Source organism: Rhincodon typus, chromosome 9 (genome assembly GCF_021869965.1).
Source record: "Rhincodon typus isolate 14 chromosome 9, sRhiTyp1.1, whole genome shotgun sequence".
Taxonomy (NCBI): Eukaryota; Metazoa; Chordata; class Chondrichthyes; order Orectolobiformes; family Rhincodontidae; genus Rhincodon; species Rhincodon typus.
The window spans coordinates 3,137,987-3,154,796 of NC_063340.1; the positions used below are offsets into that span (position 1 = coordinate 3,137,987).

The 16,810-nt window shown below is 41.6% G+C and overlaps 1 long non-coding RNA gene across 2 annotated transcripts; it reads left to right on the top strand.

The window, feature by feature from the left end:
* The first annotated feature begins 2,765 nt into the window (after positions 1-2,765).
* Positions 2,766-15,665, top strand: LOC125484100. Of its 2 annotated transcripts, XR_007262950.1 has the most exons (4): positions 2,766-4,984; positions 12,650-14,213; positions 14,409-14,524; positions 15,616-15,665. It is a non-coding gene; the product is annotated as an uncharacterized LOC125484100 (long non-coding RNA). The 2 variants fall into 2 exon arrangements; XR_007262949.1 differs by lacking the exon at positions 2,766-4,984 and having other exon boundaries at positions 10,297-14,213.
* The last annotated feature ends 1,145 nt before the right edge of the window (positions 15,666-16,810 follow it).

The window sequence follows — 16,810 nt, forward strand, 5'->3', positions numbered from 1 at the left end:
TCTCTCTCTCTCTCCGTAAGTCTATCTCTCTCTCTCTCTCTCTCTCCGTAAGTCTATCTCTCTCTCTCTCTCTCTCTCCGTAAGTCTATCTCTCTCTCTCAGTCTCTCCGCTGGTTTGACTGCCATCTCTTGGGAAGTTGGAGGAATGCTTCTTGTGGATATTCCCAGCACCATTCCCTCTGTCTTTCCCCTACTTCAGAACTGTTAATTGGGCCAATTCAGATATTTTAGGCACTGCATTTATATTGAGATACTAATAAAACCTCACTACAATGGGAGGATCCTTGGTGAGGAGTTTTCACCAAGATCTGTGCATGTATGAGGGTCTGTGTGCTCGCAGTGGTGAGGGGATGGGATGGGTTTGAGATGGTGAACATCAGAGTGTGTGAGAGCAAGTGTCTATCTATGTGCATTTGAGATTCTGTATTTGAGAGAGTGTGTGTTTGAGAATGTGTGTGTTTGATAGTGTATATCTGAGTATCTGTGTGTGCATTTGAAAATGTGTCTCCCTGTGTGTATTTGTGGGTGTGCATGTTAGTGTGTGAATATATGTGTGAGTGAGTACATGCCTGTGATGAGTGTGTATGTGTAAGGGAATGTGTGTTATCAATGTGTGACACTGCATGTGTGTATAGGTGTAAATGCAGGTAAGAGTGTGTACAGATGTTTATGCGTGTAAAACAGAATGTGTATGAGAGAGTGTATGGTGTGGGAAAGGTGTGTATGTGACTGTACAGATGTGAGAGAGTGTTGCTGTGTGTGTGTATGTTTGAGAGTGTGTATCTGAATGTGTGTTTGAGTGTGTGTGTTTGAGAGTGTCTTTGAGTGTGTTTGAGTGTGTGTGTTTGAGAGTACATGTTTGAGAGTGTGGTTGAGTGTATGCTTTTGAGTGTGTGTGTTTGAGAGAGTGTGTGTTTGAAAGTGTGTGTATTTGGATGTGTGTGACTGTGTGTGTATGTGTGTCTGTGTTTCAAAGTGTGCATCTGTGAGAGTTTGAGAGTGTGTCTGAGTGTGTGTATTTGAGAGTGTGTCTGTGTGTGTTTGAGAGTGTGTCTCAGAGTGTGTGTGTTTGAGAGTGTGTGTTTGAGAGTGTGTGTGTGTGTTTGAGAGTGTGTGTGTGTTTGAGAGTGTGTGTGTGTGTTTGAAAATGTATGTGTGTGTGTTTGAGAGTGTGTGTATTTGAGTGTGTGTTTGAGAGTGTATCTGTGTGTGTTTGAGTGTATCTGTGTGTGTTTGAGAGTGTATCTGTGTGTGTTTGAGAGTGTGACTGAGTGTGTGTTTGTTTGAGAGTGTGTTTGTGTATGAGAGGGTGTACAGGTTTGTGTTTCAAGTCAAACTGTGGCTGGAAGGAGAAGGAAATGATGTTAATATTCGCACCGCGCCGCCTTTGCGTTGGAAGTGACCGGTTTCCCTGGTGATAAGTCAGTCCGGCCCCAAACCCGCGGGCTCCCAGCTTGTTGAGATAGAGAGAGAGAGAGAGAGCCTATTTCTGGCCGGTCATCTATCACTGTCAGGAGGATAATGATTCTCATTTCAGCTTCTTATTGATGTTTGTAATTGGGTTATCTCCGAAGGAAAGTGGAGAGCTGGATCGATGGTAGCCAGGTCTGGGAGGGGAGCTGTACCTACTCAATGTGACAGAGAGAACACTCACTTCACCGCCCCCCCCCCCCCAAAAAAAACTCCGCATCAGCCTCAAATTAGCGAGAACAGGAGGATCCCAGGCACAAGGGATGGCCAGGTTAACCCTTCCAAAAGGCGGGTGGTGGAGAGACAGAGCCTGGGTCGCAGTTCCACACTTAATGAATAATAAAACAAAACACGTTCCTCCCAATATGACCCCTTCCCCCTGAACACTGTCCCTAACTGGTCACTGCAGGTCTCAGTCCATCAAACAGCATCCGCCAGGACTTTCAGAAAAATCCAATCCACTGAGATAGAAAAAAAACAAAAGAAAAGGCACAGATTTCTCAGGGTAATGGAGCGGTTAACAGAAAACACTTCCAAACTTAATGGCGCACTTTAAGGGGCATGTTCATTTACTCGGATTCCCTACCCGGTTTGAAACTTCCCAGCGTCAGGTTGAGGAGACAGTTAGTTCGCCCCATTCCACACTGAAATGTCCAAATACTTTCTTTCTTCTCTCTCTCAGTTTCAATTTTCAACGCAACTCTTTTAACCAAAATCAAAAAGGAAAAGTAACATTATTCTGTTGGTGCGGCAGGCTGACGTGTCCTAACTCTGCCTGTCTCCCCCTTCTTTACCAACTTATTAAGAACATGGAATAAATTGTTCAGTGCTACTTCGGGTTAATGAACTCGGCCAGGATCTTGTCTCACGTGTGTTGAATTTTTAATTGGCCTCCTCTATTACCTTGCTCGGCTTCTTAGTTTGAAATGTGGGCTGTTCTGTTTTCAATACCGAAAGCTGCTCACTCTAGAACTGAACCAAACTGTAAATAATATTTACTTCTCCTCCTAACAGAGAGGAACAAAAACAGAAAAAAAAACAATCCACTGCGATTACAATTCCATTTCACCCCCCCTCCATAACTCCTCTCCAATTTCTACTCGAAACGATTAAGTAACCAACAGAATAAAACCCCCGGTCCAATCCAAAGCGTGTTTGATTTTATATCTCAGGGCTGAGAGGAGTTACCTAAATTCTAACTGGGTTATTTTCTCCAACCTGGGATGGGGGAGAGGATGGGGGGGGGGGGGGTGCAGAGACGGGATTTGGTGGTTGCGCAGGATTTAACCCACATAAAGACATATGCGATAAAACGGCGAGCGAATCTGTAAAATAGCTTTACTTAGCCCTGTGTAAATATTACTTCAGAACAGACTGACTAGTGAACATTAGAATCATTTATTCTCCATGATAGGGCATTTGGTTGTAATAGATTTCTGAATGTCCGTCCAGTGAAGCTCTTTTTTTAGAATGGGGAATATTAATGTGGGAGGACAATTATCAAGCCGCAACCTCTCTGGTCCACAGTTTTGTTTTGAGCCTCGGAATTCCTGCGAGGACCTGTGTCCCTCTCTTGTACAGGTGACCATTGTCCCTTCTTGTTCGCTCCTATCCCAATGTCAGAGGGGAAGGGGGCACACTTGAGAGAAAATGGACTTTGATGGAGAGCTAACTCCCGCAGCAAACGCTCCTAGAGCGGCTCTAAACCACTCCCATACCCCGTGCCCAGAAAGTTCGAATCCCTGCCTCTGAACGGACAAAATACTCGGGGCTTTGTCCAAATCTTACACAGCAGTCCGCTCAAATCGTCAGCATTTCTGAGCGTGGGTGTTTAATCATTATAAAGCGATCCCTGATCATTTTTAAAACTCCCCCTTTTACCGACACCAACTGGTTCAGACTTGCCCGTGTGAGGCACCAACTAAAGACATTTAAGTTATCCTTTACCTTCGCCTTTTACCCCTGTTTGGGGAGTGGATGGGGGTTGGGAATAGCCAACAGCAAAAATCAAACAGATTGAATCTGAACATATTTTCTCAAACGACTGTTTCCTTTTTTCATAAAAACAAGAAATAGCGGGGACAAGCTGAAATCCTGGGCATGAAACGAAATCCAAATCAAAACTTTGAACAGCCGGAAAGTTAGGAACGAAATTAAAGAGGAATTCTACAGAGAATAATGATCATTATTTTATTTAGGGAAATGTGCAGCGTTATTATGTTTTTTTTGCAAACTGTTTGTTTGAATTTCTAATGAATCTGAAGCAGTTATTTTGATTATTTTGACAGTGGCTACACTCAGACTGAGGGGGGAATGTGCAAGTGTGTGTTTAGGGGGACGAGAAGGGTATTTCATTCGAAGGAGCTGTTGTTTGTTCGTTCCCGCAGCTGTTTTACAGCAAAATCAGACGCTCGGAAGCGCGGGGCGATTTCCCTGGCATCCCAAGGCAGTCTGCCGTTTGAAACTGTCAAAAATAAAATTATTGTTGCAAAATTTCCAGGTTAGTACCATCAGACAGCTGGGCAGCTAACAGCAGAGAAAGTCACATTGCAAATCTAACCTCAAATAACACACCGCTTTCTTCCTGGATTACAACAGAGATGGAAAAGAACATCGGGAGATTTCAAACAAACTCGATGACAATACAATTCCGGAGTTCTCTCCCTCTGTTATATCCCTCGGCTCCTGTCCTCATGTGCAGAACGGTGCTGACATTTCATGAAATTAGATTTTCGCTTCGTTTTACAGCGAGCATGGCAATCGTTATCAGAGTCCGTCTCTGCTCGGTTCTAAATCGCTCCACGTCATTCATTTCATTGAAACTGACTCCACTCGCTGGATTGAAAGTTTTTGTTTTTAAAAAAAACAAAACGGACAAATGTGGAATCAGGACCAGGAGTCGCGGGTTGGGAGCAAGAGAATAATTTTTGGAAGAAAAGCAGACTCAGCAAATGTGAAGCGAAGGATTTGTGGAACACAGACAGATTAATGATGAAAGAAGAGCTAATCTTCAGGGCGAGAAATGCAAGAAGACCCGGCGAAACACGTGCAACATAATTAAATCAGAAATTTATTTTTGTTTTTGCAAACCCCAGTTTGTGGTGGTAGGGAATTTTTTTGGCGTGTTTGCTGGTTGACTGAGGAACGGCAGATATCCCCCTACTGGTGAACTGTCTGAGTCAATGTAGGCACTGCAAAGGTCACTATTCTAAAACTGAATTTACAACAACAGCAATTCGGCTTTGGTGCGACCGTTTTAGGTGAAAAAAAAACAACCAAAAAAACAAAGCAAGGGGGAAAAAAAATCCACCTTTTGAAACGAAGTTAACGGGGTAAAAGAACGAAGGAGAGTTGCACAAGGTTGGGTGAAGATTTTCCTCATTAATTGAGGCGCTCTCAGCTCTCCTCACTCCCCCCGATGCCTAGAAATTGTCTCTTTCTCTCTCTCCCCGAGAGGTGCATCTACAATTACACTCACTGAAATGACACGTCTGAGCTGTCGTTGTCAAACACGGTGAGTAAAATATGAAAGCAATTCTTGCTGTAACTGGTCTAAATGGAGCTACACATGGCAAAGGTGACGCGTTCGCGATGCTCTCAGTTTAATTATTTGTCTGCACACTCCTGTGCAAAGTGGCAAGGGGTGTTTGAAGACAAGAAACGCTGCCTTCCCCCCCACCCCCTTCTCAGCCCCATCAAACAACTACACTTGTTCCTCCCACTTTTGATGTTGACACGCAATGAAGTGTCCTATAACGTCCCAATGTTAGCAACGTCTCTCATTTATAGTTGCCCCGTTTCTTGTCTCTTTGCCTCGCCCCTACTTTACGTTTTTGTTTAAATGAGACCATCTACTGTTAACCGTTTCACCAAGGCAAAGTTGGCGAAGATTTGAACAAATCTCACCCAGGCATCGTTAAACTGTCACATATTGTTTAAGCAATGCCATAAAACGTTTCATTGACACATCTAACTATTAAAAATCCTAAATAATTCTACGATTTAAAAAAAAAATCACTAAAGTATTTGGGTGATTGACTTAGAATTGGCCGGTGAGAATGATAATTGTTCATGGTTCTTTCAGTTTCCTAGTATTATTGCAGACGCTAATTTTAAGCAATTATTTGGTCATTTCCTAATTAGAGTTTATCCGTTTTGATCATGTTATGTACTTTTAAATCGTCACTATTGAAATCATAAAACAACCTTCTTTAAACAGTGTTTTATTTGGGCTGTTGCATTTTTATTCCTGAACTGAACTCTTGTTGGATATAAAAAAAAATTCGTTGATTAAGATCTTGCTGGGGAAAAACACATGCATTTTGTCAAATTGTTCCTCTTGCACTCATCAGGACATTTTTCAAGGTACAAATTCAAAAGGAAAGCCAGCAATTATATGACATGAGATTGAAATCCTGTCTGAGCAGTGTCCAGGTGAGGCAGCATTCTGAAATAAACAATTCAGTTGGAGACAGGGAACCGTGCCCGTTTAACAATTCTTTTCTGTCTTGTCTCTATCTCTCAAAACAACCCCCCAACTATCCTTTCAGTCCTGAGATCTGCTGGATCCAGCAAAAGGAATCAAGGCTGACCTTGGCAGCTTGATTACCAAGGTCAGAGCAGACAAGTCTGCCTCAGGTGTCAGCACATGCTAGGTCAGCTCAGCTCCTCTCCACCTGATGAGATCTGATCCAATAATAGTCACTGTGTTAGCCTTTAATGAGGCGTCCTGTGAGAGCTTATCAGCCTCCACCTGCTCTCTGTAGTAATACCAACGGTTCCAGGGAATGTCAAAAAAGCACAACCGTCCTTTCCCCTCCTCAATCTCTTGTACAGGAAGATTGTGTTTCAAACTAACAATTGCCACTTATGTTCAGGCCCTCTTTGATCCAGGTATGTCCTGGAACAGCACCTGACAGTAAGTTCTGATGCGAGAGAAAATGTAAAGACAGAAATAGGACTCTCCATATCTGTCTTGAATATGAAGGATGAGATTATGGGGTGAACTTCAGTAAGAACAATTCAGTTTAGTGTCTCACAATGACAGTGCCTTTCAGGAACTGCAGATTTATCTGATAATGTAATATATCTGTTTCCATGATTATCATAAACACATAAATTATCATCTCAAATGATTTTGCGAAGGTCCTTTATGTTGCAATAAATGGTATGTGACAGTTCAGTCCTCTGGGCAAAGTACATAAAAGCAATTGAATACCAAAAAGATTGGACATGCTAAATAAAAGCTGTGCATTTAATATTTCATCTTGTAATTTTAAACAAAAGGATAGAAGCAAACAGATAGACCCAGTCAGGAAGCTAAAACTGCCGTAAATGTTATTTTCTAATGTATGAAATATTGCTCTTGATTTTTGCTTTTACAAGCAACCCACAAATATTGTAACAACTTGTCAAGCTTTGCCAACAGACAGTCACTATTCATATTTTGTCTTTCAGTTCTGGGAGCTAACCTTGTCTGAGTGTTAATGAATAATAGCAAAATGTTGGCCGAGGAAGAGAATTGTTTCACTTTTTTTGACCAAATCAGTTCACTCAGGCTACACTATAGTTGTATTTTACCTTCTTCGGCTCAGAGGGCACTTCAGGTTTTTATCAGGTAAATGCAAATATGGTGAAGGGTGAGAAAGATAATACATGCCACCATCAATAACTTTTTAAATGCAAATACTGAATGATTAAGCTGGACACTTTATGCGAGAAGCAAAGATTAGGCAAGAGGAATGTGGTAACAGATAGTGCTGGGTAGGAGAGAATGTACACAAAAAGGTTTCTGCTGGATCTTGATCTGAATGTTCTGTCTACACTGTACTTAAATAAACAAACGTCATGAAAGCATAGGAGCTCCATTTATCAACCTGGTTGTCTACCAAAGGGGCACAAGCTTATATATATATACATACATAAAATAAAATACAAATCAATGTCACCGGATTTCATCTCTTTCTAATTTATTTAATATTTTCTTTTGTTGTTTGTGTAGATTTGCAGGTAGCAACCTCCTGAATATTTCAATAATACAGAATAATGGCTGAAATAAATGACAATCATTGGGAGCATTACTATAGATTCAGATTACTCATTAAACTTTCTGAGATGTGGCAAAAAACGACAAGTTTTGTTTCAAATGCAAAGAAGTGCAGATCCTGGAAATCTGAAATAAAAACAGAAATTGCTAGAGAAACTCAGCAAGCACCTGTGGAGAGAAAGCCGATTTAACATTTCGAGTCCAGTCACCCTTCTTCAGAATGGTTCTGCAGGGTCACTGCTGAAGAAGTGTTACTGAATTTGAAACATTAACTCTTATTTTTAAATCTCCCACACAATGTTTCATTTGTTAGTTCAGATATGATGAAGGGGTCATTTTTATCTGGATCAAATTTTTTTTTTCATTTGTTGTAACTTTTTTCCCAATAAATTAATAAGTCTTGCCTAGTTTGACTGTGACTTTTTCTAACATTCTTTGCTGTCCTTCCTTGTCTCCCTCCCACCCCTCCCTAAGCTCTGTACAATGCATGTAGTAATATCATTAACAGCGGTTTCAACTACCGTGGGGTTGGACAACATAGAATCCTTTTATTCCCCATACCCAGGTAAATGCATAGCATTTTTCAACTGATGAGGAAACTACATTATCAGTGGAAAAAAATGCTAGTAATGGCCAGATATTCAGAGAGATAACGAAAGTCACAACAGATGAGTTACAACACTGTCTTTGTTGCCAGAGAAATATTTGCTTGGTGTTCAATGAAACTAGTGAAATTTGCAGATCTCTTGGAGATAGTGCTGTAAAATTCCTTTATATGGCTATCAGATGTGGAGGATATATACCAGAGAACAGTGGGATACACAGCCTGCTGCATACATGAAGAGTCTATAAAGTTAAGGACCCAGACATGAGTGAGATAAACTGAGCTTCCTGCAGTCCTCCTGTTTCTTTTTTGTATTTGCATGGAGAGACAAACTTATGGACACAGTTCACATTAATACCAATATCTTCAATGCATGTGAAATAATTTATGTGTTTTATGATATCAGATTGTTTTGTTCTTTTTCTCAGTGGGATGTGGGTGTTGTTCATAAGGCCAGCATTTGATGCCCATCCTTAATTGCCTTTGCACTGAGTGGCTACACAATTTAAGAGGGCGGTTAAGAGTCAGTTACATTGTGGGTCTGGGGTCACATGTCGGTCAGACTGGGTAAGGACAGCAGATTTTCTTTCCTAAAGGACATTAGTGAATGAGATGAACTGAAAACAAAAAAATGCTGGAAATCACAGCAGGCCAGGCAACATCCATGGAGAGAGAGCAAGCTAATGTTTCGAGTCTAGATGACCCTGAGATTTTACAACAATCAATTGATAGTTCCATAGCCACAATTACTGGCACAAGCTGTATATTCCTGCAGCTGCTGTGGTCGGATTTGAAATCATGTCTGGATTCCTAGTTCAATGACATTACCACTACAACACCGTCTCTGCATGTATGCCAACATCATCAAAAACAATGCTTGCAACACTGCACAGATTTTTGTTGTTGCTCTGTTGTGGTTTCTATGCACATTGCTAATGAGTACTGACTAAACCGTAAACTCCTTAATTTAGACAAATCACACTGCAATGCCATTGTGACTGCTGATATAACACAGAGCAATATAATTGTTTGTCTGTGCTGTGGAGTGTACTCTGTGAATGCTGGATTTTGCCAGGCATTAAATCTAATAGAGTTATAATGGTGACAATTTGTAATACAGTGATCTGAAAACAACAACTTGCATTTATGTAGCACTTTCCAAACAGTAAAACATTTTGCAGGAGCAGTTGTCAGGCAAAAGGTGACACTGAGCCATGTAGGGAGATATTAGGATAGGTGGCCAGAAGAGACAAAGGGGTGCAGTGAGCGAATAGTGAAGCTGAAGACGTGACAGCTGATGATGAAATTCAGGAACGTGCAACAGGTCAGAATTTGAGGAACGTCCATAATGCAGAAGATTATGGGGCTCAAGGAGATTGCAGGGATAGGGATGGCTGAGTGGCCTACTCTTGTTTGTACGGGCGAAGTTGCAAAGGGTTTTGTAAATAAGGATGAGAATTTTTAAACCAAGGTGTTATCAGAACCGGCATAGGTTAATGAATACAACAAAAGGGTAAGTGGAACTTGGTGCGAGTTAAGATACAGTTTGGATGATCTTAATTTTATTGATGCTGAAAGATGGGAGACCATCAAATAGTAAATGTCCCGAGGATTTCGGCAGCAGATGAGCTTAAACAAAGGGGTGTGAGTTGATGTTATGGAGCTGGAAATAAATGTATTTATAGAGTGTTAGAGTTGTACGGCATTGAAACAGACCCTTCGGTCCAACTCATCCATGCTGACCAGATATCCTAAATTAATCTAGTCCCATTTGCCAGCATTTGGCCCATATCCTTCTAAACCCTTCCTATTCATGTAGCCAACCAGATGCCTTTTAAATGTTGTAATTGTACCATCCTCCCCCACCTCCCCTGGCAGCTCATTCCATACACGCACCACCCTCTGCATGAAAAAGTTGCCCCTTAGGTCCCCTTGAAATCTTTCCCCTCTTACCTTAAACCAATGCCCTTTAGTTTTGGACTCCCCTATCATGGGGAGAAGACCTTGGCTATTCGTCCTATCCATGCCCCTCATGATTTAATAAACCTCCAAAAGGTCACCCCTCAGTCTACAACATTCCAGGGAAAATGGCCCCATCCTTTCAGCTTAAACCCTCCAACCCCGGCAACATCCTTGTAAATATTTTCTGAATCCTTTCAAGTTTCACAACATCTTTCCTTTAGCAGGGAGACCAGAATTGAATGCAGTATTCCAAAAGTGGCCTAATCAATGTCCTGTACAGTCTCGATATGACCTCCCAACTCCACGTACAAAACTGTCTACCCGAGACTCCACTTTTAAGGAACTATGATCCTGCATCCCAAGGTGTCATTGTATGGCAACACTCCCCAGGACCCTACCATTAAGTATATAAGTCTGCCCTGATTTTCTTTGTCTTTAATGTTGGAGAAGTGGTCAGGTTGGAAACAGGGATTGTGATGAATAAAACAACGAGCTTATAAAGGATCTGGGTCAGCATCACACAGTGCTCAAGGTGAAAGACAGAATTTGTGGTTTGAAAACAGAGATTGTCAGAAGAAGTGGTGATAATGGCTTAGTTTCTCCTCAAATTCCAATTTCCCAAAGCTTAATGGGTGAAAATGTCTTCTCATACAGTACTGTTTGGAGCACAGCAGTGTGACAAATCAGACACAGTGCAAGGAAGAACATACCAAGAAAGTGTTGTGTTAGGTTTCTTCAGTGATCTATTTCCTTATGTAAGTAGCTCAGCACTTAGATTTGTGATTGGTCAGAGAGTTGGTTTGTCAGACTGATTCCTGGATACCAAGGGCAAGGAGAGAGTACACAATTAGGATTGTATTTCCTGCAATTTAGAAGGTTCAGCAGCAGTTTATTCAAAGTTTTAACATATGAGGGGGAACAGGCATGGTAGGTGGAGAAACTATTTCCTTTGGTTTGGGAAATTCAGGATTAGGACCATGGACTCAAAAATCCGATAGAAGCCTTTCAGAAGGCGAAACCAGGAAGCACATCCACACACAATGGGTGGGAGAACTTTAAAACTTTCTACCACAAATGTTAATTGTTAGTTTTTAAAATTGTTAACAAAAGATATTGGGCAAACTGGAGGGGACAGAGAATGATCCATATGTCCAATCACAGTCAGCCATGATGAGTTTGAATGGGAGAACAGCTTCAAGGGCTGAATTGCTATTGACGCCAGACAGGAATGTGTATTTAAGGTCACATTCAGATCAGCAATGATATTATTGAATAGCAGAACAGGATCAATGGATTGAATGGCCTACTCATGCATGATATAAACTGGGCCTCTTAATATAATTAACACTTTCCTACAAGTCCATTACTGACAAGATGTCTGTTAAAAAGATCATATTTGTTGCCATTACCTTACAGTAGGCTTATGGTCTGGTTTCACAAGATTCTTTGTGACATTGCTTGGCACTGTATTGCTAAGATACGCTATATAACTCAACAATTCATCACTTTAAAGGAGGGATCTGCTATTAAATAAAATGAAAACCCAGGACATCAGAAAACTTGGCACAAGACATTTGTGAAAATAGCGCTGCTTAGGCTGTTAGTGACTTCAAGGGTATGTGCAACTCTTTCAGGCCATTGATACAAAAGAAAAATGCCCAGATATGAACAATATCCAGTAATTGTCTAGTTAGGTCATTTTATTATAGGTCTCAGATATGAAATTATTGATTTCAGCCTGTGCCCTACTGAAGAAAGTACTGCGAATATTTATTCTTTGATTTATCTGAGGGCTGAAGGAGGATATTTGGAAAACATTTTATTAAAATTCTAATTCTGGTATTGAATTGTCTCTGGAAGACCTGGATAGATGTCATGTTTAATAGAAATGTAGCCTGGCTCTCCAAATTAGACACGAGAGTTTTCCGAATGTAAAATGAAATGGAAACAGCTGCTGAAAGAAACATATTAGAACAGCAATGAAGAATGACTCAGATAACTGACTTATATTTTTAGCAAAACTGCTGAAGCTTCCAGATTAAATTGAAGAGCAAATATTGAAGGGGCCAGAATATACAAAGGTTATGACAACGCCTCGCAGATGTAGCAGCAGAAGTCAGAGATGAAAGGATGGCAAGCTTTTGAATTTGATGTCCTTTCACTTGGTCCTGCACAGGGAAGTGCAGAGATCATTCTCCCATCTACCTTTACCTCTCATCATAGGGAGATCTGGTATCAGCTGAGTTCAGATATACCTGGCATACAAAAACTGAGAGTGAAACATAAACAAGGCACTCAGAGTCTTGTTGAAGGACTCTGTTATGTTAGATATTTAAAGCTCCTTCTATAATGATTTAAGTGTCATGCTAATATTGCTGGTTAGTGCAGCTGGTAGAAAGATTACTAGATTCGCTAGGGCTGACAACTGGGAAGACTCGCTCCAGCTTTAGCCTGGGGATTGCTCAATACAAAGGTAGTTTTTGTTGAGCTTTACATTTTAATCCAGTGCACAGGATGCACAGTGCAGCACAGAATGAACTAACATTCTCACTCTTCTGCCCATTGAGGAAATTTATCATTCTAAGCGGAAGGCACAGGTGGCCCAGATGAACCCAAACGATGCCGACTCCAAAACCTGCCCTCGGGGCTCGGGCCGACCCCCGTCACTGGGAACTCACACCGGAATTTTCCGTGGATTTCACTTGCTTGCACTGGAAGGCAACATTTGTCATGAAGCAAGAGAGAAAGCAGCAGTGGGTTTTTGAGAAACTTTGTTTTCAAGGAATGTAGGCCTCCCCATCAAGGTCAGTGTTTGCTGCTCCTACCCTAAGTGCCCTTGAATTGAGTGATTTACTGGGCCATTTCAGAGGACAGTATGAGCCAACCACATCGCAGCGAGCCTGGAGTCACATACGGGCCAGATCAGGTAAGGGTGGGGAATTTCCAACCCCAAAACGCGATGAGCAAACGAAATGGCTTTTTACAACAATTGATAGTTCCTTGGCCATTATTGAACCATAGTCACACCAAAGCTCTGTTGGGGACCTTGGGCCTTGGGCTGCGATGTTAGCTCGGGTGAGTGTGCTTGCTCAGCAAGAAGATTTCACACCATCACCCGCCTGAAGACCAGGCAATTTTATCTTCGAAACTTTTATCTGATCAGGATGGGAAACAGATGGTCTCCTCACTTCTTTTCTGAAATTCTGTGAAGGTCCCTTTAAAGGCCGAATTAAAGGATCCTTTTAAAGCAATGCTACGTTTCCTGAAGCGCGGCTTCTTTTCCTAAAAATTTGGACCCAATTCCAGTTGAACCGATGGTCATCAGCTAGGCTCACACATTCCTGAATGTCGTCATGGAGGACAGCTCCGCGGCTCTCAGTTAGAACCGGAGAACCGGGGAGGCTGATGGTGGGAGGGAATGTTCTCGATGGGGCAGGTTAAAGTGGTCCCCTTATGGTCTGAAGGGACAACTCCATCTCCACCTTGACCTACAAGAAAAGTTTAAATTCTTTCTTCTTGAGTCCATTTGCTTCTTCTCACCAGATTGACTTGATAGGTGAAGCCAGAATGGCTGCCCTCTAAATCAGGCCTTTAAGGAAACTCCAAGCCCGTCCATTATATTCGTTAAAAAAAATTTGGATAAGTACGTGAATTAAAAACAGGTTTGGAGGGATATGGGCCAAATGCAGCCACGTGGGATGAGTTTAGTTTGGGATTATGGTCGGCATGGGCTGGTTGGACCGAAGGGTCTGTTTCCATGTTGTATGACTCTATGACTCAATGACCCCAAGATATGTGCTGAAACTCCGGTTAAAATCAGACTCTAAGGAAACCGGCCTTGCAAACAGGATTAAAATTGCCTCTAATCGGACATTAGATCAGGTAGCACAGACTGGGAGGGGAGAAAAAATTGGCAAGCAACAAAAGAAGAGATTTTTGCAGGGCATAAACAAAAAATAACTCACATTAGACCTTTCATTCTAAACATGAGATCTTTGTTTCAGAGAACACAAAGCTCAAATGATTTACTGAGTGTACAGTAATAAATTTTGTTGTCCTCCCACAGGAAATTATGTACCGACTGCACAAGTTTGGACAAGAAAGTTGTGATTGAAATAATACTGATATAAGGTATTAGCCATAAAATGCCAGCATTTAGACTGCTCCATAACTTTTGGCAAAGTTGTTCTCTTGTCAGAAGTGTCAAATCTATATTTACAGCATAAAAGACTGTGTGGCGTGCCATGTAACTGCGAGCATTTTTAACCTTGTTTGTAAATTTTGTCAGCTATAAAATACTGATGCTGCCCTTTTATACCCATAAAGTAACAGATGCCAATAACAACCAAACTCAAACAAAACCTCGATCAAGAATATCGGCTCCCTGGGGAGGTTGTTAGAGAGCGTATGGATGATCCCGTGAACCGTGAGAGTGAAAAATGGTTCGTTTTCTGACTGGTAGTGGCGCTTAAAGTTGAGATTTTGCAATATTTGACTCCCACTTTGATAACTTTCAATATAGTCCCATGGTTATGAATTTACTTGGATTTACACAGGTAAAACAAGGTTTCCGACATATGTCCAGCAGAGTGGGAGCAGCTCCAAGGACATTTCCAGTCATTAAACTTTGCTGTTTGGGCTCATAGCTTCTATTACCATTATTGACACCTTACCATTCTTCAAGGTTCTGTGCATTCTCACCAACTGAAAGCAGAATGGGATGCTGCAGGAAAATGGGATGCACACAGCAAGATCCCACAAACATCAATCTTTTAATGATTTTCTAAAGATGTTCTTGGATGGATAAACATCGGCTCCTTACCTTCAGAAAACAGCAACTTATATTTAAAATCTAAACAACTTATATTTAAATTGTGCCTTTAACATAATAAAGCATCTCAAGGCATTTCACATGTGTATTATAAAGTGAACTATGGAAATGCCAGTTAAAGAAACACAGAGAAGCAATCTACATTTGTCTGCAAATTTAGGGAACAATTTGGTAATTTAAATCCGTGAAGATCATTTTTTTGATTCACTCAGGGGACTTGGGTGCTGCTGGCTGGGCCCAGCATTTATTGCCTGTCCCTGGTTGCCCCTTGAGAAGGCGGGTGTGAGCTGCCTTCTTGAACCGCTGCAGCCCATGTGTTGTAGGTCGATCCACAATGCCCTTAGGGAGGGAATTCCAGGATTTTGACCCTGTGACTGTGAAGGAACAGCGATACGTTTCCAAGTCAGGAAGGTGAGTGGCTCGGATGGGAACTTGCAGGGGATGGTGTTCCCATGTATCTAAAAATGGCTTGAAAGGTTTAAAGCCGTGTAATAGCGGTCATGTTGTTGAACTGTACATCATTGTCACTGCAAACTCTGCATGAACAATACATTCAACATAAAAACTAAGCATCCAAGTGGTCGGTGAACGTGAATGCACAAAGTGCAAGCATTGAATGTTCAGGCAACACAAAATGGGGGAGGCAATGGCCTAGTGGGATAATTGTAAGACTACTAATCCATTAACCTGTTAATATTCTAGGAACTTGGGTTCAAATCCCAACTCAGCAGACTGTGGAATTTGAATTCAATGAAAATCTGGACTTAGGAGCCTAATGAAGACTATGAAACCATTGTCGCTTTTCCGAAAAACCCAGCTGGTTCACTAATGCTCTTTAGGGAAGGAAAATGCTGTCTTTTCTCTACGGGGCCTGACTCCAGACCCAGAGCGAGTGGTTGATTCTTAACTACCCTTTGAAATGCCCCAACAAGCCACATTGTTGTAACAACTGCTAGAAAGGGGAAAAAAGAATGAAAGTGACCTGGCAACGATGTAGGTACTGAAGATGACAATGTCAAAAACAGCCAAGCCAATCACCATCCTGACTTGGAAATACATCAGTATTCCTTCAGTGTCGTTGGGTCAAAATCCTAGAATTCCCTCCCTAACAGCATTGTGAATCTACCTATAGAACACAGACTGCAGCGGTTCAAGAAGGCATCTCACCACCACCTTCTTGAGGGGCAACTAGGAATGGGCAAGAAATCCTGAAGAAGGATTGAATCTGGCACTTGATGTAATTTTGAAAATAATTGGAGCTGTATTGTGAGTTGAAAGGAACCTGGAACTAGTAGAAGTCTTGGACATTTTATTCATGAAGCAACTGGAAGAGACTATTGATTAGTATAAAACTGAGCTGGGCTTGTCGTAAAACTTGTGGCTTTGCTTATTTAGTTGTAAGGGCCAGGATGGCTTGTAAGATACCACAAAACTGTTTAAAGGAGATACAGCCTGCAATGAGTAATTGTTAAAATGTAGCCAGCTCAAGAATTGGTGACATCAGTTCATTAAAGAAAAACATTTTCTAGAGCATTTTCTTTGTCAGTTCTTTTGTCCTCTGCCATTTTTCTTGTCCTTACTGGTCAGCAGCAAGAACTTGCCATGCATTGACTCCAATCCTGGTCCACACGAGAGACCTGGTAATTTGTGCCAATAGCTAGTTTGCCACAGAGCATGTCTTTAGGAATGTGGTTGGCAACTATTTGGTGACCCAGCCATCGGAGTCATTGCCCACTCAAGCAGGAAAACATACTGGGGGACTCTGCACACTTGTCCCACTTCCATATTCACCACTCTGTCTTCCCTGGAGATGCCCATTATTTGTCTGAGCCAGCAGAGCTGGAAGCTACATCTCTTGTCTTCCTCAAGCTGTCAATGGCTTGGTATGTTAACAAAG